This window comes from Pinus tabuliformis, chromosome 4_1, assembly GCF_031772625.1.
Source record: "Pinus tabuliformis cultivar Carrire ecotype Pingquan chromosome 4_1, CPIR1, whole genome shotgun sequence".
NCBI lineage: Eukaryota > Viridiplantae > Streptophyta > Pinopsida > Pinales > Pinaceae > Pinus > Pinus tabuliformis.
In genome coordinates, this window is record NC_142303.1 from 247,345,855 (window position 1) to 247,372,057 (window position 26,203).

At 38.0% G+C, this 26,203-nt stretch overlaps 1 pseudogene; it reads right to left on the reverse strand.

Annotated features, from left to right (window-relative positions):
* Positions 1-1,645: 1,645 nt before the first annotated feature.
* Positions 1,646-26,203, reverse strand: part of LOC149175199 (uncharacterized) — a 136,279-nt pseudogene continuing 111,721 nt past the window's right edge.

Genomic DNA, 26,203 nt, shown 5'->3' on the forward strand with positions numbered 1-26,203 from the left:
TCTCCAAAGAATTTCTATGACCTCACTTGATCTAGATCTTGGGGGATAAGATCTAGAACCAAGAGAGAATTAAAGAACCAAACACAAGAAAATTGATAAAGAATGCAAAAACTAAATACACCCCCCAAAAAAAATCTGAGAAGAGCTAACAAAATACACCGTAAAACCCAAATCATTATTAAGAGAGAAAAATGTTGTTACCACTACATTGGGTGGACCCCCTGTCCTTCTACAAAGTGAGGCCCCAATTTATTCCTTTTGAGTTACAATACCATGGGTAATTAACATGGGCAGATACCATGGAAAATACCATGTGTAACTACCACGAGTGGACGTGACTTTCCATTCAGATCATTCCTCCCCCCTTAAAAAGCAATGGTCCCCATCGCGTGAAGTTCACTTTGGAGAAGATTTTGTTGAAAATGAGTTGTGGGTTTGTGGATGACCCAAAACCAAGTGTTGTTGAAGACATGGGTTTTGCGTGGTTGAATCATAACCATGATGCATGAAGATTCGAGGATAGAGATACCCTGTAATGCTTCTGAGCCAACTGTGATATGGACAGTTTGTGGCCTAGAAAATGGACTTCAATGGCAAGGGTTTCTATGGTTGACCCATAACCGTGATGAAAGAAGATTCGAGGATAGAGATAACCTATAATGCTTGTGGGCTAACTACGATGCTGACAATGTACAACCTAGTAAATGGTTTTCGGTGGCAAGGGTTTTGTGTGGTTGACCCCTAACCGTGGGTTTGTGGGTGACCCATAACCATGATGGATGAGGGTCCAAAGATAGATATACCCTGGACCTCGAGATAGGGCACTTTCCAATATACTTGGTAGAAATATGGTGGCTGCATGTTAAAGGACATAGTTTAACCCAACTCCATAAAGAAGAAAAGAATAACTCAACGTAAACTATGTGTGGACGAACCCATTCAAGAACTGACCAATCAAGATGCTATTGCACATAACTGAAACAAATCGATTATTTTAACCTCCCGTATGATCTATGTGGTCCAAATATTCAGAAGAGAATTTGCATCATGATGAAATGTTGGCTTTGTATGGTATAGTGCTCCATAGGAGGACCCATATCCACCAATGGGGTGACTTCTCACAATGGATGAAGGATAAAAAAAGAATTTCAATGTTGAGCATAAGAACCATAACCAACATCAACATTGTGTGTAACTTTGTTATGACCTCAGACCATGAAATTCTGAATAAGTTGTTGTGTTGTTTGAACTTGGGTATTAGTTCCCTTGATTTCTACTGTGATCTCACTAGGAACACTTACAATTTTCTCAATATTGATTGTAGCTCCACTCGTACGATGCATAAACTCAATATTGTTCCTTCAATGCCAATTACATCATCTGCACATGAGAGGGGTATCCACATCATTTGTATCACCTCAGTGATGACCAGTACAACTGGAGGTGCATGTAAAGATCTCAATCCCACTTGTCCTGGATCTTTTCTATAAGCCACAATGATGAGGCTACAACTCAATCTGAGTATCCTGAGGAGGATATAATGAATCATGCTTGAATGTTGAAGTTAAGCATGCACCCAGTCTACCTAGTCCAACCTGAGATGTACTGGAAAGAGGTGGCGCTGTTTTTGAAGAAATGAACAAAATCAAGGTGAAAACTTAATTAAAAGCAAGCCCGTTGCAACAAGTGCAATTATGATTTGCATAATACTTAACATCATTCCTCGTACATCAACTGAAAATCGTTTTCCTAACAGAAGAAGTGTAAGCATCAGTGTAACTACAACTACTAAATCAATTGATAAAGTAGTCATTATGATGCTCAAAGGGGCCATAACAGGGTCTGTCAAATATGTTGTATAATTTGAAAGTTGTGCCCCACTGACACATGATGTTAATATTATTCCAGAACCAATAGCATTTGGGAGGCCAAGAAGTGCCACCAAAATAATTCCAAAATCAAGGCCTAGTAAGGGCTTTATCACTTATTGACCAATTTATCTTAAGGCTATAACATCCAGTCGCTTAATTTCAAGGATGAAGTCTTTTGTGCTTGAATTGATCCTGTTATCACCCCAAGAAACTCTCCTAGGTCGTATAGCAAAGATGCTCGAGAACATTACAAACTCAACAAAAATGTTGGAAAATGGTGGATGAATGGAAGGAATGATGCATATTCAAGCCAGATAACCACTTCTACTATGCTTAACCCTGGACATGGGTGAACACCCCTAGACTACAAGGCTTTAGACCACCAATCACTCACAGTTTAAAGAGTAGGTGAAGATGGAGAATATTGACCACACCAACAGATGCACCAGACCATGTGATGGCCGGCTGCAACTAGTTAAAAAGGCTTGCAAATATGTTTCTTAATGCACAGACAAGATGACAGCTCTCTGTCACTAAGCAAACAGAAACCTGAATAATACATGTACTGAAATAAACAAGACTTTAACACAAAGGTGGGATGACAGCCCCTCTAATGCCAAACATCAAGAATTCAAGACAAATGCATAATAGGCACAGCCTGGAACAAAGAAGAAGTGGAAAGTGAGCAATTAATAGCAAAAGAAGCTTGTATTAGCTGAAAATTAAGACCAGACATTGCAAGTATCATAGTAGTTACAGTCTCCAGAAGTTGAACCTTACATCAGAAGAACATTCATCAACCCTCATTACATCTCTTTTTTGGGTATATATAGAGTTTCCTTTCAAAAATGTTCTGCTGTTCCATGCGTGGAGGGGTCATAATGGACCACCAACCACTTTAACTATCTAATATGGGTCTCTGCTACAATCTGACTCTGTCTGTGAATGAATTTGACCTTCTCGGATGTTCTGCTATCCTTCTTGAGCTGGTAGAGCGTAATATGAAACAAGCTCCATAACTGATAAATGCTGTGACCGGCTTGAGGCATGTCCTTTTCCTTCTCGACCATCCTGCTTGTTGAATGCGGTGGTTGAAGATTAACTGTGCAGAGTGCTGAATAATAGCCACCTTCGTCCTTTCGGGAGCATGAAATGGTTGAGCGGTGCTGTCGATGCCCATGATTGCTTCTCAGCCTCTGTCACCCAGAAGTTATTTCCCGTCCTCTGTTTATGTGATAGAAAGGGTCTTCGGGCCTCTGTTATCTTCTAAATACAAATGGGTACTTCTTTCTGCTATAACAGAGAAATGATGCAACTGTGAGAAATCCCGCCAAATCTGCTTCTTTTGGACTCCAAAAGTCCTCAAGTATGGTTTAATTGTCTATCGGTCTGCCCTTGGGTTGCTGTCACCTATCGCAGATGGCATGTTCCCTTCGTTCCCTTGTTCCTGGAAAAAAACATGAAAAAGACCTCCCTCCGGACTTCAAATATTTAAACAATTTCATTCCAAAAACCCATCGGGTCCGGGTCTTATCATATCGCAAGGCTCCAAGGCTCCCTTTGGTTTCCGCCAATAGCAATCTGGTGATGTAACGTGGGCCGTCGATTTGTCTCTGCCAATGTGATAAAGCGATGCGATCCGGTCGCAATTGCTCAATGCCTTAGTCCCTTTATATAAATAACATAGCTCCTCGCCGATGCGACCCGCCGATGCGATGTGGGCTATTGATCTATGCATGCGATCGACGGTTCACATTTAATCGCTAATCGTGATCGCAATGCCTCTCCTGTCCACGCCGATTGACACTGCCTGCCTATGCCGATTGCGATCCGCCAATTAGATCTGGACCATTGACCGGCCATATCTAACAACTGCTGTGCCACCATCGTTTAAGCCTGCGCCTGTGGGTTTTTTCATGGCTTTGTAGTGTTTCCGCCTCTCGATAGTGCATTGTCGACCCTCCAAGGGCTCTCCTCTTGCAACTATTTCGATCGGTTGATGAACTTTGACCAAAATTGGAGATTTAAACAGCATGCATGGATCTCTTGGCATGATTTTAAGCAGATTTGTAGACTTTGGGAGTGTTTTTGGATCCATTTTTATCCTTTTGTATAGCAGCACTAACACTGGCTCCTTCTGGGGATGAGATCCTCCCTGTGAGGTCTCAAGAACCTGTAGATCAATGCCTTCCTGATGAAAAACAAATTAGCAAAATTCCTAGTGTTCCATTGGGCATGGAGTTTGACTGATCCTACACTACAACTGATAAAACAAAATATTTACAATTTTTAAGGCCAAAAGACCTTAAACCACATAAATTTTGAGAAAACGCCCATTAAATGGGCCATCAAAAACTGCTTCTCCCCCCATACTTTTTAGTATGAAGGTGTTGTTCCCTTGAATCTGTGAAATAATAAAAGGGCCTGTCCAGAAAGCATCAAACTTTCCATGATTGCATTTCTTTTCCTTCAGAGCAACCCATTTCAGGACCAAGTCTCCAACCTAAAAATTATTTGCTTTTGTCTTCCTGTCAAAAACATTATTGATCTTTTTCTGATGTGCTGCAGCCTTTTCAACCAGCTGTTCTCTAATCTGATGTAACTCTACCAAATCAGTGATCCTTCTTGCCACGTCATCTTCCTCATCCTGCTCTTCTTGAAGGAATTTTGCCATAGGGAGGGTAAGTTGAATCAGAAATATTGCCTCTATTCCATACACCAGCTTGAATGGAGAATTCCCTGTGGATCTTTTGATGGTCACTCTGTCAGCCCAAAGTGCATATTTGAGCTTGGAATCCCAATTCTTCTTGTTATCCTCCAACAGATTCTTAATTATCCTTATTAGACTCTTTTGGAAGATTCTGCTAGACCATTGCCTTGAGGGTAATATGAGGTGGAATGAACCAGTTTAATGCCCATCGAATTACACATTTCCACCAATTCTTTTGCTCTGAAGGCTGCTGCATTATCTGTGACCAGTTTCTGTGGACAACCAAATTTGCAGAAGATATTTTCTGCAAAAAACTTCATGACTACATTATGATCAGTCTTCCTAGTAGGAATTGCTTCAATTCACTTAGTGAAATAATCAGTGGCTACTAATATCCATCTATGCTAGCCACTGGAATGTGGATTGATCTCTCCAATAAATTCAAAGCCCCACTGCTGAAAAGGTCCTTTTGCCTGTATGGGTTTTGAGGGGTAGGGATTTCAACTGCTGCTTTCCTTCAAATCTTTGGGACCTGTAACAAGATTTAACAAATGAAAATACATCAGAAAATAAAGTGGGCCAATAGTACCCAGCTCTGAGAATTTTATGGGTTGTAGTCTTCCAATAATAGTGCCCTCCAAACATGCTGGAATGAAATTGCTGCATGACTTCTTTTGACTTTTCATTGTCTAGAAACCTTAACAGCACTCCAGATAGATCCCTCCAGTAGAGCAAATTTTGATTGATGCAATATTTAGTTGCTCTAAGTTTTAAAGTTATAGCTTGACTTTGAGTAAATCCTGAAGGGATTTCTAGCCTCAGCAAGAAATTAATTGTTGCAGCATACCAATTACAAGAAGCTAGATTCTCGGCCACTAACTGCTTCCTTTGTGATTTAGTTGTTTCTTCCCTTTTTGCTTGACCATTTTCTGCAATTGTGCATAGGAAATCAATGTCCAAAGATCTACAATTTTCTTCAGCCAATAACTTAGCAAGACCCTGACCTCTGACCAGTTTAGTGGGCTTCAATTCTATATTAAATTCTATCATCTTTGCAATCCACTTTGCCCTTCTTCCATCAGCATCAAGTTGTGTTAAGACATATTTTATTGTAGCAGAGGGTACATATGCAATTATCTTGGAATGCAAAATATAAACTCTAAAAGCTTTCAAGGATTTGAAAAGAGAATATGCCTGTTTTTCAATAATATCATACCTCAGTTTAGCATCCCTCAAGTTCTTGCTGAAAAATGCTATTGGATGCTCTGAACCTTCTTCATCTACCTGCAATAAAATAACTGCAATGGTGTCTTCAGAGGCAAATGAAAATATGGAACTCCTTGTTGTAATCTGGGCTGCTTAGTGTGGGAGCTTCCATAATGGCTTTCTTGATGGAATCAAATGATTTTCTTGCTGCATCAATCCATCTTACCTTTGACCCTTTCTTCAACATGGAGGTCACGTGCTTAACCAATTCTACAAAATTTGCAATAAACCTCCTGACAAAATTAATTTTACCCAGAAAGGATTGGATATCCTTCTTTGATCTTGGGACAGACAAAGTATGTATTTCTTTTACTCTTTCTGGGTCAATCTGAACACCTGTAGTGGACATAACATGTCCTAACAGCTTGCCTTCTTCTAAAGCAAATTGAGATTTTTTGGGATTGACTGAAATTCCAAACCTCTTGCACTTCAGAAACACTTTTTCCAAATGCTGCAAATGATTTTGATGGCTACTGGAGTAAACTATTATATCATCAAGTTAGATAAGGACAAATTTATCCTTCTCCCCCATAAATGCTATATCCATAGCTCTTTGAAAGGTTGCTCCAGCATTCATCAACCCAAAAGGCATTTTGGCATACATAAAAGTGCCCCAAGGAGTGGTAAACGCAGTGTTTTCTTGATCATCTAGGTGCACAACAATCTGATTGAAGCCTGAAAATACATCTAAAAATGACATGACTTTAGCTCCTAAGACCTTTTGCAGCAAATGTTCCATTTTCGGTAAGGGGTAATTATCTTTCTTTGAGCATTTGTTCAGATTCCAGAAATCAAGACACAGTCTGATTTCACCGCTCTTCTTCCTCACCACCACCAAATTGGCTACCCATTTTGAATATCTGAGAGGCACTATGATCTTAGCAGCCAATAGTTTTTTAATTTCTTTTTCAATCAATGGAAGAAGCATCGGACTTATTGGTCTCAGCTTCTGTCTGAAAGGGATGGTGTCTTTCTCCAGCGGGATTTTGTGTTGGATTATGTTTTTATCATACGTTTTCAGATCACTATACTCCCATGCAAACACATCAACAAACTGCCTCATTAATTTGCAGTATTCAACACTTTGATCAGCTGACAAATGAGTGGACAAATTTACATATCTAGGTTGATCTGGACTTTCTATATCATGCTTATAGACTGCAGATTTGTCTTCTTTTTGGGCTGCCTTGTAAGGCACATCATTTTGGTCAAACAGTCTCTCAAGAGGAATTAGACCCTTAGGAATATGATTGCTGGTAAGCTGAACAATACTGTCTTGACCAATTTTATTTCTAAGCTGGGACTTGGGGTTTCCTAACAAGGCTTCATTATCTTGGTCAATTTGCATTTCTGAAAACTCATCAATGACTTGCAGAAATCTATTTATCTCATCATCATCATCAAAAACTTTCCAATGCTGGACATTATCAGGCAAGGATGGTCTATACTTCACTTGGACTTCATACACTAGTCTGGGAGGCATTGGGGGGATAAATAGACTAGCAGACATAGCAAGGGAATCAACAAGATGATTTTGGGCTCTAGGAATGTGTGAAATACAGAAATAATCAAAAGAATCTTTGATTCTCCATACCTCATCTCTGTATGCTTTCAGCCTTGGGTGCATTTCCTGAAATGTTTTATTTACGTGCTGAATAATAAAATCAACATCTCCAAACACCTTTATGCATCTGATTCCTCTGTCTTTTGCTACGTTGAGGCCCAATAGCAGAGCTTCACATTCTACTATATTGTTGGTGACTTGGAAGGCCAACTTAAAAGATAGCTCTGTGATTTCTTGTTTCGGAGATACTAGCACCACCCCTGCTCCTGCATTCTCCCTGGAACATGCTCCATCAAAGAACATCTCCCAAACCTAATTTCCTTTCTCTTCTTTAGCCTGAACTATTGGTTTCCTGCGCTGCATTGAGGCCTTCTAAGATTCTTTTATTGGAGGATACATGCTCCAAAATTAGTTTCCACTGCATATATGGGATGATTTGTAGGATTCTTCTCATTACTGATGATGTATTCCAACTATGCTTCTCTGTACAATCTCCTGCTTTCTCCTGCAAAAACTGGGACAGTTGCATAAGATAGATCATTTTGTAATGTCCCACCTAGTCTCTTAATCCATCCTCTGTACAGAAACATGCCAAATTTAGGAGGGACATCTGCCACCACAATATCCATCACCATACTCTTCATGGGCAGCTGGGTTAGGGTAATGGCTAAATATTTGATCAATCCTAGACACTTTACTTTCCTTGAATCAAATGAGAATAGATCATGGTATGGTCAGGTGATTTCAAGGCCTAACTCTTCCATGACAGCTTTTGGCATCAGATTGTGGCTGGCCCCTGTATCTAGCAGGCAGTTGTGAAGGATTTTATCATGAATGGTTAAGGAGACATAAAAATATGGAGAATTATTATCAACAGGTTCAATCATGGGGCTGAGCACAATGGCAAGCTTATCATCTTGCAAATTAACAGAGTCAGTGGAGGTTTGTTTGTTTTCTAGGTCAAGGGCTTCAAGGATAGGCTTTCTAAACATTTCACTCTTTACCAACTCTACCAGAGGCACAAATATTTTTAATTTCTAAACTTTTGACTCAAAGCTGAACGGAGAAGATGATTTATCAGAACTTTTTATCTCTTGAACTGGAGCTTTGAGAATGACTGGATCAGCTGCTGGTCTTCTCTGCCTGGTATTCTGTGGTTCTGTTTGAACAACAACTCTTTGTGCACGATTTTCTTTGACATTCTTTGCATTATACCTCAAATTATATCTCTCCTGCTGCTCACTAGATTGTAGAACAACTCCTCTGTCCCACTTCTGACTGTTTTTCTCATGCAGAAAGGATTCTGCATACTCAGCCAATGTCAAAAATGCAGCGCTGCCTTTATCCTCCATGCAGTGAATTTCATCCTCATCTTCGAATTGTTCCTCCTCCATGACTACATTTTGGAAAGGAGCTTTAACTTTCTATTCTTATTTTGAATCTTCGCCCCTCTGAATAATTTGTAACTGTTCATTTTCTCTTCTGAATGGATTTGTATTCCTTGGAGAAAATATGTTTTGCTGCCTTGTTTTTCCTGAATTCTGCTCAACCTCCAGCTTAGATATCTTAGTAGCTAATGACTCCATAATTTTAGTCATTTTATCAAATTTGGGGTCAGAAGATGATGCACATGAAGTATAAGGCTGACCTCTCTACCTCCTTCTGTCAGTTTGACTTTTTATCTTTTCTGCAACCATAATATTAGATTCCACCTCTAGTGTTGCATCCTGCATATTAGCTAGAGTGGCACATCTCCTTTCTCTCAATAACAGGCAGAAATCGGAGTCAAAAGCATTGGCATAAGTGAGTTTGGCAGAGGTGGGGGTAGGCTTTACCTCAGCTGGTATCGTACTATACATTCGATTGAATCTTTTATTAAAATCAGGCAACGATTCCCCATTTTCCCTCTTCAAGTTACCAAACTCAGTATGATAATACAACAAGTCCTTTTTATCTCCCCAGTGCTTCAAAAATGCATCATCTAAAGCTTCAATTTCAGCAATAGATCTAGGGGCTAGTTATCTGAACCACTTTCTGGTCTCTCCATTAAGGCTCTCGACAAAAACTCTCATCCACACATCATTTTCACTTATATCTAAGTTATCAACATAACTATAGAAAGCTTCAAGGTGTTCTTCTGCTGTTACTCCCTCTGTACCAGTGAATTTGGGAATATACTTCTGATATTCTCCCACAGGCATGGGATTCAACGGAACAAGCAATACCAAAGGTCCATATCTAGCAGCAACAATTCTTTCTATCCTCGTGGGTGCTTGCTGTCCTGCCATGACTAGGATATGTGGGAAAACACTGATAATTTGACTAGTATGAAAGAATGAAATGGATGACAGAGACAATGGGATGTTATGGACTGTATGGGAAACTTTCTTTGGACTGAGATTCAAAGGGGAACTAACTGAACAAGGGGCTGTATAAATCTCTGAAGAAATTTCCTTACTAACAGTGTTGGGCTCTAAATCTTCAAACTGTATATCTTCAACTATAACTTTATCTTTCAGAGATGCATGAATTTTCTTAGGCTTACCTGATCCTGATGCCCCTTTCTGTGATGTTTTCTTCGATTTAACAATCTTCTCAGGGTCAGGCACTGGGTCAGCTGGTGATTTCTGAGGATTTCTTCGAGTATGTCTCACAAACTGAGCCAGAACTGCAATGTGGAGTCACCACTAAGTAGGTCCTCCAGTAGAGTCTCCAGATAGATGATTACAACCAGAAATGTACCCAGACTTTGTCTATCATCAAAATATGGAACTGTGTCGTCTCCCAGGGAAGCTGAGCTTCGATCTACTCTCCCCAACAACGGCGCCAAATAATGTTATCACCCCAAGAAACTCTCCTAGGTTGTATATCAGAGATGCTCGAGAACATTACAAACTCAAAAAAAATGTTGGAAAATGGTGGATGAATGGAAGTAATGATGCATATTCAAGCCAGATAACCACTTCTACTATGCTTAACCCCAAACATGGGTGAAAACCCCCAGACTACAAGGCTTTAGACCACCAATCACTCACAGTTTAAAGAGTAGGTGAAGATGGAGAATACTGACCACACCAGCAGATGCACCAGACCATGTGATGGCCGGCTGCAACCATTTAAAAAGTCCTACAAATCTGTTTCTTAATGCACAGACAGGATGACAACTCTCTGTCACTAAGCAAACAGAAACCTGAATAATACATTTACTGAAATAAACAAGACTTTAACACAAAGGTGGGATGACAGCCCCTCTAGTGCCAAACATCAAGAATTCCAGACAAATGCATAACAGGCACAGCCTGGAACAAAGAAGAAGTGGAAAGTGAGCAATTAACAGCAAAAGAAGCTTGTATTAGCTGAAAGTGAAGATCGAACATTGTAGGTATCACAGTAGTTACAGTCTCCAGAAGTTGAACCTTACATCAGAATAACATTCATCAACCCTCATTACATCTCTTTTTTTGGTATACATAGAGTTTCTTTTCAAAAATTCTCTGTTGTTCCATGTGTGGAGGGGTGATAATGGACCACCAACCGCTTTAACTATCTAATATGGGTCTCTGCTATAATCTAACTGTGTCTGCGAATGAATTTGACCTTCTCGGATGTTCTGTTGTCCTTCTTGAGTTGGTAGAGTGTAATATGAAACAAGCTCCATAACTAATAAATGCTGTGACTGGCTCGAAGCATGTCTTTTTCCTTCTCGACCATCCTGCTTGTTGAATGTGGTGGTTGAAGATTAACTGCGCAGAGTGATGAATACTGGCCACCTTCGTCCTTTCGGGAGCATGAAATGGTTGAGCGGTGCTGTCGATGCCCATGATTGCTTCTCGGCCTTTGTCTCCCGGAAGTTATTTCCTGTTGTCTATTTATGTGATAGAGAGGGTCTCCGGGCCTCTGTTATCTTCTAAATACAAACGGGTACTGCTTCCAGCTATAACAGAGAAATGATGCAACTGTGAGAAATCCCGCCAAATCTGCTTCTTTTGGACTCCAAAAGTCCTCAAGGATGGTTTAATTGTCTATCGGTCTGCCCTTGGGTTGCTGTGACCTATCGCAGATGGCATGTTCACTTCGTTCCCTTGTTCCTGGAAATACTTGAAAAACACTGGAAAAAACATGAAAAAGGCCTCCCTCTAGACTTCAAATATTTAAACAATTTCATTCCGGAAACCCATCGGGTCCGGGTCTTATTGTATCGCAAGGCTCCAAGGCTCCCTTTGGTTTCTGCCAATAGAAATCTGGCGATGTAACATGGGTCGTCGATCTGCCTCCGCCGATGCAATACTGCGATGCGATCCGGTCGCAATCGCTGATCGCTCAATGCCTTAGCCCCTTTATATAAATAACATAGCTCCTCGCCGATGCAACCCGTCAATGCTATGTGGGCCGTTGATCTATGCACGCAATCAACGGTTCACATTTAATCGTTGATCGCGATCGCAATGCCTCTCCTGTCCACGCCGATTGACATTGCCTGCCTATGCCGATTGCGATCCGCCGATTAGATCTAGACCATTGATCAGCCAGATCTAATGGCTGTCATGCCACCATCGTTTAAGCCTGCACCTGTGGGTTTTTCATGGCTTTGTAGTGTTTCCGCCTCCCTATAGTGCATTGTCGATCCTACAAGGGCTCTCCTCTTGCAACTATTTTGATCGGTTGATGACCTTTGACCAAAATTGGAGATTTCAACATCATGCATGGATCCCTTGGCATGATTTTAAGTATATTTGCAGACTTTGGGAGTGTTTTTGGATCCATTTGTATCCTTTTGTATAGCAGCGCTAACAGATCCCAACATAAAACATTAAAAATCTAAGTGCAGGAGCATAGTACTTGTTCATGAACCAGGGAAAAGATGGTGGGAATAAAAGAGCCAATATTGTACTTGCTGCAAATTCATGTGGAATTACATCTTTCAACACCTTTAGAACATGACCATATTCAAAGTAGAACCCTCAGATAACTGGAGTTCCTCTTCCTTGGGTTGTTCTTCATCACCAACTATAAATTATGATTTCACACTTCTAATGCAGGACTTTGTATATGCATTTTGACATAGTAAGAGAGGTTACCCATAGTTTACAGGAGATGACCTTGATTCCCACGTTGTTTTTGTTGTAGAGGCATGATATGTTGATTGTGAGTAGACTGTTCATCTCAAGAGAAGAACATGTCAGATAAAGAATTTCCAATGAAAATTGATCGACCCTTTGAATAAAAAATATTACTCTACTACGTGGGGCTGCTAGTTGGATATTCATAGTGGGAAGTAAACCTCAAACCAAAACCCACTTGGTGCTATGCTCTTAGTTGATCTCTAGTGGGTCTCAATTTAAGATGTATAACATTAAAGTGGATCAAATCAACCCCCTTACTCAAAATTCTTCCCTGATATGTTCTTGTCCCCGTGCACAATTAACGCCATTTGTTAATGAGGCTTTGAAAAGATTCATAAACGAATAAAAATGGTGCTCAATTGTAAGTAGTGAGAAAAAAAAGGGCATACCCTACTGCTACTACTAGCTTTAAGGGAATTCTCAATGTATGATTTGTGAAAAGAAGTAAATTTTAGGGGCACGCTCAATGTATGCTTTGTGAAAAGAAGTAAATTTTTGTTGGTATCTTCGATGTTTTTTTTTGTAAGATTGGTAAGAATTTTCATTCATTCATTTGCAAAAAAATAGGTTACAACTATGAAAGACATTTCGTGGTCTCAAACTTCTCAATGGGAAACTAGGTTTGTTGACCATCAGACCCCATTGTATGCCATCCAAAATCTAAGAATATTTAGTTTGTCACATAAAGCCTTATAGGACTAAATTTCTATAAACTAGTTAACCCCTAACATGCTAACGTAAGTACTACTAACTGACATATACATCATCAAAATAAACAAAAAAGAAGTTGCTCACTACTATTCATCAAGGGACTCCATTGGGGTTGGGTCCTTAGGTCTAGAACCTAGTAATTCTGATTGAAGAAGGCACAAAATGTGCTTCTCAATACGACCAAGATTAACATTCTGCTGCTGTATTTGAAATTGGACAAGTTGAAATTCTTTCTGAATCTCCTGGAAACCATGGTCAAACTTAATGGAACCTGTAGAATTCATAATAGCTCGGGCCATAATAATCTTCATCATCTAGTAAAGGTTCACTGTCTGTTTATACTGAGTGAGCCTACCTCGGGTATGCTCGGGATCAGGAACCAATAAACATCAATCCTCAAGCTGTAGTTCATTCTCAGGCCGCTAGTTGAGATCTATCTCCCATGACGCAATTAACTGATTTATCTGAGTAGGAGTAACTGTATTATAAGCTTCGGCCACTACATTGATAATATGGGCATCAGACTTTCTACCACTCCATCTTAGTGGTTGCAACGAGGAGGAGCCTCATCCACCTCTATTTCTAGCTTTTTGACTGTGACCTCGACCCCCAATTCCCGATGGACCAACACTCGGAGAAAGCCGAGCCATATCTATTAACCACCAATCCAATACAGTATACCCTTCCACCCAAACCAACCAAGCCATAGTCCGAGAAAAGACCAGCAATGTGCGGGCTAAGAAGAAACCCAAACTAATAAGACCTGACACATATACATAGGAAAAGAGTAAGAAGAGAATTACGTTAGGCCTGAGCCATACAAAAACATAACATGTCGAGAGGGCTAACCAACAACACCGCTTGTTGCTAATCACCAACACTTTGTGCTCAGAAAGGTCACTTGAAATATTGAAACCAGGGATAGTCTGTCTCCTTAGAAGGGAGGTGCTATAGATCGAATCCTCAAGCCAATTCCCATAGATAAACACACCAGAACTATAAGAAACCAGAGACAATGAAATAGAAGAGACTTTCACGATCCAGTTTGTAAAATCACAAAGAAAACCATTTCCATTGGGCAGACAATCCTTCCATAAAAGACAACTGACCCAAATTATTCTAGAAATTCCCATTCAAAGTAATAAAATACCATATAAGACAGACATTGACATAGAAACAACAGAAGAAATATAAAAAATAGCCACATAAACATGCTCGCTTTCCGAGCAGGCAATTCCAGATTACTCAGTAAGCAAATTACAGGAGGGGTCGACTACCTTGCATGAAACAATCAAAAATAGAATTTTCCTCGGGCGAGGAGGGGAGAAAAGAAACATTACATACCTGACAACCAGCACCATGAACCAGAGGCTGATGTTATCTTGCGAAAATAACCTTCCTGCCAAGCTTGCCACCAGAGAATAAAGACCCACGCACCTCTGCTTAATGCCTAAAACTAGTCTACAACACAAAGAAAATTCATGAATTGGACTATGCGCCCTCACCACCTAGAGGTTATGAGCCCTTGCGTAAGAACCCTAGCCGAAGGAAATAGGGTTTAAACTAGCTAGAATGGTGGTATATATCTTTAGAAAAAGAAATATGGAAGCTATGCACATTTGTAAAAGATATTGAAAGAGGCTAAAAGAACGAACTTTTAACATAAAGAAAAAACCTAAAAGTTTGCGGGCCTTGAGGTGGTTAATTGGTACATCAACTTCTTAGAGGCACAACTTTTCCATAAAATATGTGTTTTAGATGCACGATATCTCGATGGAAATAAATATATGAGGACTACAAATTTTGATAGGGGAAAAGGGATTTCATGGCAACAGTTTGCCACCCAATTTTCCAAAAGAATAAAATTAAGGCCTCAAAACTACCTTGGAAGTTTGGGGCCCAAGAATCGTGGAAAATTTTCCTAGAATATAGAGAACTATTGAGACAATGGAAAATGTGGGTTGCCATTGATATCCACCTATATCAGTGATCCATCCTTAGGAAGAAATGGTCTTGATTATGACAAGTTCCCTCATCAGATGGGGAAAATTATACTAAATTTGGCTCCTGGTGAGCTACTTTCCTTGGTGAAGAAGACGGGTCTACTTTGACAACCTGGTAGACTTGTATGTGTTGTTGGAAGGTGTTCTTTGTCTTGGTTTCCAACAATCCACTATAGCCTATTCAATGTAGTTGGGATTGATTTCTATGGGGGTCAATTTCTCGACTACCTCTAAGGTGTCTAATAGAGGTGGAAAATCTGGTTGAAGCAACTCCACATTAAATACTAGGTGCAAGCTAAGGAAAGGGGGATACTCAATTCAAAATCATTTTCACCCAAAACCTTTATGATTGTGTAAGGTCCATATCAAAGTGATATGATCTTTCTATGGGGTCTTGTGAGGCACTCTTTCTGTAATTTAGCCACACCTGATCACCAACCTGAAACTTATGTGGAACTCTATGTTAGTCATGCCAATGCTTATACATGGCATTCAATTTCTATAGGATATCATGGACCTGTTGTTGGAGGTGTTGGATTTTTTCAACAAATTTGGCTTTCCTACCTACCTCATCTTAAGCATGGGAGGACCCTACCGGTGATGATGTAATGGGCATAACTACATCAATTGGTGCCAATTGTTAGAACACCAAGCACACCTAAAAAAACATTGTGGCTAATAGAGTTGTGGAGGGATCTATTATAGATTTTCTAAACATATGGAAGGATTTCATCCCATGTATATGGACTCTTGGAGTTGTACATGCAGCAAATATGCAAAATAATATGGTTGGCCACTTCTATTTTTCCATATAATTGGTGGTGAAAATGAGTCAATTTGTTTAACTTGGTATCCATGAGAGGCCATAGGCTGAACCAAAAGGTGTTGAGGAACTTTTTGTCCCTATCTGTAATAATGGTTTGAGGGAGCCAAAAATGAACCTAAACATGCTCACAAAAGAGTTTAACAGTGGCTTCAACTATGATAATTTTCTTTCATGGTTTCAAAATGGCCATCTTAGAGAACTAGTTGACAACCATAAACACGCAATTGTTACTATTCTTGGTGGATATAAAACCTAACATGTAATCCATGGATATTGACTCGTAGGGTTTTTCTAGGGTAGGTAAAGGAGTGTACAACTCCTACTCCTTGATGGTTGGTTTAGCGATGACACATGCATTGCATGATATGAAATACAATTGGACGTCCTGTTGAAGATTTGGCTAACATAAATACTTCTGAAGTACTACTATTTTCTTCTCCATGCAAACTTTCCCTGCCACCTAACTATAATGTGCCTCCCTCGTCAACTTGACATGCTCAATTGAAGGAACATAAAGGTGGCCCAGGTAGCACAAGAGCACATCTTGGAGGTGAAAGTCTAGAACCTGTTTTTTCTGCAATCAACATCTGGTATGTGACAACACTGTTAGAGTCATTGTTATATAATTGTGGTTACCTAGATATCTCATTCCCACAACAGTTAAGAAATGCGGTTAGCGCCACTATTAGCATCTGACTAAGGTGTTATAACCAAAAAATGATCAACTAGGCATTTCTAACTAGGCAGATCAAAATACACCATGTAGGATTAATTTTACCATTGTAAAATCACTTTCACCATGAGAAATAATTTAGTAACCATTTTTATTAAATTATTTTCTAATTAAATAAATCATTATTTATTTACTTTTCTCTAGGAATAATTATTAAATCATTGTCTGATAATTATTCCTTGTCACATTTGACTAAATCCCCTAGGAATAATTAAATAAATCACTATTTATTTATTATTCTTTAATTCTATTATTGGAGTAATTGTTAAATCACTATATAATAATTAATGCAATTTCACATCATTCTTAATCCTCATGAAATAATTAATAAGTCATTTTATTTGTTAATTATTTCTAAATAAAGATATTTTACCATTATGAATGTCTTTTCCCTCTCCAAAAAATTATAATAACGTATTCTTAACAATTAGATCTTGATTTGGTCAATATTATTTTATTATTCTCCATTTTCGAGAGCAACTCAATACTTTGTTATAAATAGGAGGGTTTTCCATTCAGTCTTCACCATGATCATTATCATTGTCACTATTATCATCTTCTTTCAATTGAGCTCCCACTTGAGTTCTATACATTGTTTTTTATTTTTCACACATTGAGGGAGAGAATTGATTACTAAAGCATCAAGGACCTCAAAGGACCCATCCCACAGAGGGGGGGTTTGTAGACCCTTTTGTAGATCTCCTTCACAAGGTGTTATCAATAAAGATTTATTATTCATTTCAAAAAATCTTTCCATTTGGGTTATTACATTGGATATATATTGTTATTTGTTGTTTTGGATCACATATGTTGTTTTGTTCCAAGTTTTTCTAGTCTTATAATTGCAGATTTGAAGCGTAAGTAGCCACAAATTGTTGTTAGGGTCACGTGTCACCAGTGCCTTAGTGGAATTTTTTTGGTACACCTTCCAAGAAACTCCATACTAACATGAGGTAGTCCACAACATGATTGGTGCTACTCTTCTTGTATTTAATGTTTAAGTGGAATTTGTGAGGGTATGTGAAGAATTTTTTAGGGTACTATTGATTGGGAAAAATGACCCTTTCAACATTTTAAGGGAGACCACCTGATAAGGAACTTAAAACAATTCCTTTTCTGTTGACTTGTTAGACTAGGTCCAATTACCTTTTCTCTTTCTCTTTTGGCTTAAGGTATGTCTTTTAATTACCAAAAGATAAGAGACATTCGATCGATTCTCCTTGCTGATCAGGAAAGAGAATGATCCTTAAGATGACTTTGTGGCTCGGCCAAACCACTCTTAACTTTTCCTTTTTGTGAAGAGGTCTTCTAAGATGAAAAAAAAAGAATTAAAATGCAAAAATTAACTTATGATGCACTTATCCTATACCTATCTTGATTGAAGGAAAGAATAGTCTTTATCTCAATCGAGAGCATGCTCAAAGGACGTGAAATGAAGCATGTAGGAATGGGAATTGAAATGAAGGAAATAGACCAAGGAAATAATTCACGATATCTAATCGTTGTTAAAATAAATACAAATAGCTAAATGCCTAATAAATAGTTACAAGACAATTTACTGTAAATAGCTCTAACTCCTAATAAAAATATGTACAAGAAAAAGAAATTCATGTCATAGTATTGAAGTTGTTCAAATAAAATGGCATGTAGAAAAGCAAAACATCTATATCTCTAAACTGTTAGATAGCTAGCTAGCCTAAAGAAATAAATGTTTGTTCTTATACAATTTCTAGTTTTCAAGCTGCATTTCTAATTAATTCTGCAAGGTAGCTTGATCAGAATTTTAAATGGGCTAACAATTAACATTTAACAATAGTTGTAAAGCCAAAAAATAACTCACACAACAAAATTGTAAATTAAAACTGAAAACATTTATTTCAATCATCGATGTAGACAATAGTGCCATACAACAATTACAGAAATAAACTTTATTATGAATATGAATCAAGTTACAGAACCTCAAAAGTTACAGTAGTGAAAATTTGTCGCTACCAATAGCTCTATCTATGTCCACAAAGAAGACTTCAATCCCACTACAATAGTGAAAATGAGTGTTGAAACTCCTCTACAAATACACTGAAAGCTCCTAAATTATTCGGCCTCTTCTCCTGGATTTGAATCCCCCTTTCTCACAATTAGAGATGGGTATTTATACATAATGGAAATATTAACATTCCCCCTATATTTCTCAACAACTGAGTTAATTACAAGAAAATGAAACAAAATGATTCCTTCGGTTGGGGTTCTAGCCAAATGTAGATGACCACAGTTGAGAAAAATTGCCCTATTTGGCAAATTTTGGTGAGTTTGGTTTGCTTCTGAAAGGATAGAATTGAAATTTTCACGGTGAAGTCCAACCTTAGCCTCGTTGTTTCAACCACCTCTATCTATTATTATCCAACGTTATGCCACTTGGTGGGGTTCCTTCGAGAATATTGACTGGATCTATTTCTTCTTCGACCCTGGAAGCTTCTCTGTCAAACAAAACCAGAATTAGTTGCATAAAATGCTTTTGCAGCGAAAAACGAATTAAAAAATAAAATGTAAATTAACTTTTCTTATGCCCAACTTCATAACTAAGTGGCTTTTTACTTAATTAAAAAGAGGTTGTGTAGAATAGTGACAAGTGGCAAGAGATTAGTGGTCTCAAAGGTAAGCTCATTGGAACTTTTAAAATGAGACAAATGAAATAATTGTGATATTGAGCGGCACCGATATGGAGCGGATGCAATATCCTATTCGACTCCCTTTAATAATTTTATTGGGTCCATTATATCAGAGATTTGATATTGTGGGTTTTACAATTGTTACCATTTAAAAGTTATGATATACAGGTGAACACAATATTACGATTAGAACATCATTAATATGCATATTGGGTCTGACGTATCGGAGCCTAGCAGATATCAGAAGTCAGAGATCAGAGGGATATGAATATCGGAAGTCGGAGATCAGAGGGATATCATTATCGGAAGTTGGAGATCAGAGGGAGTGTTGTATCAGAGTTTTCAAAATCTTACTCAATTGAAAATATCTGATAAGTGTTGACCCCAATGGGAGTAGGAGTAATGATGTGGCAGGTGGGACCTCTGACAGTCGCTTATAAATTATAGTGCCTCTATATAATGGTAAGACTTTAGTTATATTATATGTTTGTTTTAATACTCTAAATTTTATAAAAAAGGTTTTCCACATATATTGTGAAAATTTAATATGCTCTCCATGCCACTTATAATATAGATCGGGGTTTTGACATCGGGGAATTCTAAAAGGATCCCTCTGATGTAAGAATTTCAATATCTCCTATTATTTCATTTACATAAAAAGAACCAATTGTTTAATGGTTAAGGCCTAACCTAAAGGCACTTCATTATATCAATCTTGGTCTCGGGGGCTATGTATAAAATATAAATTAATATTTAAAATTGAAAACCAATTATTTACAAAAAAATAAATTTATAAAACAAAATTAATGTACAATTTATACATTTTAATAGGTGAAGGCAGTGAAAAATATCCAATCTTCAATTAGTCGCCATTTACAAACCAAACAACCAAATGAGATAAAAAAAAGTATGATAGGAAGATAGGAACAGATTGAACTCATTGAAGCAATCTAAATTCTCAAAACCAGATAGCAACATGACTAACCATTCAATCAAAGGGTACTCATAATGAGAATTAAGTGAATAATGGGGGGTTGTGTTTTTACCACAACAGGTAGTCATTCTGTAACTTTCCTCATGTATGCGTAAATTATAGAGGTTTGTGATCAGTATGGATGATTGTCTCCCTCCTTATAACATAATGCTTCCATTGTTGGAATAACTATATGATGGAGTACATGTCATTGTCATAGGTGGGGTATCTCTGGAAAATATCAGAGAGTGTTTCACTGTGACAGGCCACTAGATGTCCTTGCTAAGTGAGGATCACACTAATAGCATAGAAAGAGGCATCTGTCTCAATTTCAAATGGCTATTGTAGGTTTGGAAGGGTAAGGACTGGTGCAAAGCAAAGGCAATGTTTTAGATCCTCAAATGCTTCTTTTATGACTTAGACTAGGAAACTTTTCTTTTTATCCACCCTTCATCAATTGACCTAAGGGCCAAGTGATATGGGAGAACCCTAACACAAACCTTCGATAGAAGTTAGCAACGCTGAAGAAGCTACAGATCTTTGTTAGAGTTGTTAGGGCTAACCAATTTGAAATTACTTGGATCTTGGCTAGTTCCACATGCACCCCATGTTCATCCATAATGCACCCCAAATATTAAATTCTATGCATGTTGAATGAGCATTTCTCTCTATTGGCATACAATTTGTGTTGTTGTGGGGTACTTGTTAGGTCCCTATACTACCAGTATAACCCCTTATTTTTATTAGTGCACCCCCCTTATTATATTGTTATGCCCATGTAGTCCCCATATTGTTATTATTGTGCCCCATAGAAGCCCACTATTGTTATTATTGTGCCCTTAATTTATTATTGTTATGTTACCTCTGATTATATTATGACCCCTTAGACTCCTATATATAGAAAGGAGGCCTTGACATTTGTATCATCTAAGAATAGTTCATTTGTGTAATGTAAAGGAGGTTCCCCCCTAGAAGAGGCTTATTTCTAAGGCGTTGATCTATCTTTTCTATATTTTTGTGAGCTGGTTTCATAACATTTGGTATCAGAGCTTTGGATTCTAGGGTTTCGCTACTCCAAACAGGTCATCATGGAATTTTAGCTATAACTTTTTTCTGCGACGTTTCAAAAGTTAACAAAAAAACCCATTTGAGACAAAATTGCACTGAACCTCAGTTCCAAATTTTCGATCTTGTCTCGCTATATTTTTGGAGATATGATCTGTAGAAGTTAGGGTTTTTGAAAGCTCCAGAATTGCATCTAAAACAGGTCATCGTGGAATTTTCGGTATAACTTTTTTGCTACAAATTTTCAGAAGCTAAAAAAAAACCCATTTGAGAAAAAGTCAGTCTAAACCTCAAGCCCAAATTTTAGATCTTGGATCACTATATTTTTGGACATATGATCTGAGGAAGTTAGGGTTTTTGAAGACTGCTGAATTACATCCTAAATAGGTGACCTTGGGAAAATCATCATAACTTTCTCTCGGAGCATCAAATTGAAATTTCGTAAGAAGTTACAGAAAGAGGATGGAATGTATTTTGTTTGGGTATAATTTTTAGAGCCAAAGGTTGAAACAACGACATGTGGGATGTCGTACAAGTTCACTATACTGAACTAGTATATAACTAGGTCATTGTGGGAGATTGGGAATAAATATTTCATCGAGAATCCAATTGTGATTAGAATTGCGGATTTAGAAAGAGGACTCAGAGGGATATTATAGACCGAAATTTCAGAATTTAAAGATCTGAAATTACGAAGCTACAATCGTTTCAATACTGAGCTCTTAACATCAAGAAAAAGCAAGATGAGGAAGTTTGATGGCAAGGATCTGGTAAATTGGATACTACAGATGGAGAAATATTTTGATCTACATGGTGTACCACTATCACAAAAGGTAAGTATTGCATCTAATTATTTAGAACCGAACCAATTTTTATGGTATCAAGGGCTTTGTTCTTGTAAACCACTTGTTACGTGGTCAATTTTCACGGAGGAAATGATAGCACATTATGAGGATACAAAGAGCAGCATCTTCTTTAGCCAATTTCTAAATCTCAAACAAAAGTGTTCAATGGTAGAGCACATTGAGGACTTTCAAAAATTGAATATAAGGGAAAATAATATTCTAGAGAAGCATAGGATTGATGTCTCCATAGGGACTTTAAAGTTTAACATTCAACATGAGGTTCATCTTTGGGAACCTAATTCATTGGAGAAGGCATTCAAGTTGGCAAGAAAAGTGGAAAGAAAAATTATGGAAACAAGGAAGTCTACTCCTCACAACTATAAAGATGGAACTGTTGTTCCTCCCAACCTTCCACAACCTACAACGTTGACACCACAACAATTGGAAGAAAAAAGAGTAAAAGGGATTTGTTACAATTGTGATAACAAATACATTAAAGGTCATAAGTGTGCTGAGAAGAAATTATTTTACATAGATTGTGAAGAGGAGGAAGAAAAGGATCAAGAAACATCGAAAGAAGAGGACATACACCAGGAACCAACACCAAAGAAAGAAGAAATAAATTTGACCATATCTTGTAAAGCATTGGAAAGAATTACCACTCCTCAAACTCTCAAGAGAGGCCATATCAAGAAGAAAAAGGTTCAAGAAGTGAAAGATCACATCGAGAAAGAAGAATTGAATCTGACCATATCTTGTAATGCATTGGCCAGAATTACCACTCCTCAAACTACCAAGATAGAAGGACATATCAAGAAGAAAAAGGTAATAGTGTTGATTAATTCAGGAAGTACCCATAATTTTATTCATTGTAAGATAGCCAAGGAATTGAATTTCTTCCTATATCCAACACCAGAGTGTCAAGTGATGGTTGCAAATGGAGGAACCATAAATTGCTCTAGAAAGTGCCATAATATCAAGCTATCCATGGGAGAATATGTATTGAACAACCCAATGCTTTCCATTCCAATGCATGGTGTTGATGTTGTACTAGGTGTCCAATGGCTACAATAGCTTTTAATTTTCAAGAAATTCTCATGAACTTTTCTTCAGAAGGAAAGGAAGTTGAATTAAGGGGTATCACGGGGAAACTGGGAAAGATAATCAGCTCTAACGGACTGACAAAGCTTCTAAATAAAGAAAAACGAGGCATAATTGCACAATTATGTTTGCTAGAGGTTCCCACATCGAAATCATCTATTTCTCCAGATCTCCAAAAAGTCTTGGACAATCATTCCAAGGTATTGGAGAATCCCAAAGGCCTCCCACCTATTCTTGATCATGATCATTCTATTCATTTGCTTCTAAGAAGTGTTCCTCCAAACATCAGGCCTTACAGATATCCCTATGCCCAAAATAGCGAAATTGTATGTATGGTTGTAGAAATGCTAGAGGCTGGTATAATTCAAGCTAGTCAAAGTTCTTTCTCTGCTCCATTAGTATTGATGCATAAGAAGGATGGGTCATGGCGCATGTGTCCGGATTATAGAGAGCTCAACAAACTCACTATTAAAGATAAATTTCCCATTCTTGTCATTGATGAAGTATTGGATGAATTGCATGGATTAATTTACTTCACCAAGTTGGATCTTCGTTCCAGATGTCATGAAATAAGAATGAATACTGAAGACATTTTGAAAATAACATTATTGATGAAATATGCATTTTCATGGATTCCAGAAGCAATGAAGGCCTTTGAACATCTTAAAGAGGTAATGTGCCAAGCATCGGTCTTAGCTACGCTAGACTTCACAAAAAACTTTATTGTGGAATATGATGCATCAGGAAATGTAATTGGTGATGTTTTAATGCAAGAAGAAAGACCCATTGCTTTCGAAAGTCATCCAATCAAAGGAAAGTATTTACACAAAGCTATTTATGAGAAGGCAATGTTGGCAAGGCTATGTGCACTTAAGAAATGGTGACCTTACATAATGAGAAGATCCCAGTTCAAACAATATTTCCAAAACTTGAGGAGGAAGGAAAAATCATATTGGAACCTGGAGCAGTCACAGAAACAAGAACTTGACAGCTACGAAATCGATCAATTTCAGAGTATCTCATCAAGTGGAAGGACTTACTCACTAAAGATTCCACATGGGAGGACAAGAACTTTATATAAAAGCATCCATAACTACTCAAGTGTTGAGGACAACATTTTTTGAAGGAGAGGGGCATGTTAGGTCCTTATACTACTAGTGTAACCCCTTATTTTTATTAGTGCACCCCCTTATTATATTGTTGTGCCCATGTAGTCCCCATATTTTTATTATTGTGCCCCATAGAAGCCCACTATTGTTATTATTGTGCCCTTACATTATTATTGTTATGTTGGCTTTGATTATATTATGAACCCTTAGACTCCTAAATATAGAAAGGAGGTCTTGACATTTGTATCATCTAAGAATTATTCATTTGTGTAATGTAAAGGAGGTTGCCCCTTCGAAGAGGCTTATTTCTTCACTATGTATCACTAGGTATCAAGTCAATTGAATATTTGATCTAGTGGTACAGAGGCATCCTCTTAGGTGGAGCAAAGATACATCTATACATCTCTATAATTTTTTCCAATTGCTTTTATTGTGTAGAGAGGTCTCTTGTAGAGGTTGTGGTGGTTGCAATGACTTTCATTTCACCTTCTAATCAAAACATGGAAAGAACAAACTTTGCAGTCTGAGAGATTACATTTTGGTACTATTTTTTTGAGATCAATGAAATTGTAGTAATTGGGACTACCTTTGGTATCTTGTAGAGAAAACCTCTAAGAGTAACGATGACACTACCAAAAAAAGACTCATAAAAAAGCATGAGGTTTCCACATATACAATTGTCCTAAAAGAACCTCAAAAGATTCAAGTGGGGAAGATCACATAGTATGTCATCTTTGAAGGGCTTGATGTGGGAGGACATGCAACACTGATGGCTAACATGAATGTCTTGCTCATGGATCAACCAAGCAATGGTGTATGGTTAAGGGTGTGTGTTGGGTCCCTATAATACTAGTGATTACCCCATTACTATTGTAGTTATACCCCTTATTTATATTGTTGTGCCCCTATTACCCCCATATTGTTATTTCTGTGCCCCATAGAATCCCTCTATTGTTATTTTTGTGGCTTTATATTATTATTGTTAGGTCGGCTGGATTATATTGTGACTCCTTAGACTCCTATATATAGAAAGGAGGTTTTGTCATTTGTATCATCCAAGAATTGTTCATTTATGTAATGTAAAGGAGGTTGCCCCCTCGAAGAGGCTGAATTCTAAGGCGTTGATCTTTCTTTTCTATCTTTTCTTGAGCTGGTTTCATAACATTTGGTATCAGAGCTTTGGATTCTAGGGTTTCGCTGCTCCAAACAGGTCATCGTGGCATTTTCGCTATAATTTTTTTTCTGTGACGTTTCAGAAGTTTAAAAAAAAACCCATTTGAGAAGAAATCGCACTGAACCTTGGGTCCGAATTTCAGAGCTTTTCACGCGCTATTTTCGGAGATATGATCTGAGGAAGTTGGTCTTTTTGCAGACTCCTGAATTACATTCAAAACAGGTGACCTGGGGAAAATCGTCATAACTTTCTTTCTGAGCATCGGATTGAAATTTCGTAAGAAGGTACAGAAAGAGGACGGACTTTAGTTTCTTTTATATATTTTCAGAGTCAAAGGTTGAAACAGTGACACGTGGCACTTCATACAAGTTCGCTCTACTGAACTAGTCTATAATCAGGTCACTGTGGGAGATTATGCACAACTCTTTCTTGGAGAATCCAATTTGGATCAGACTAGTGGCAT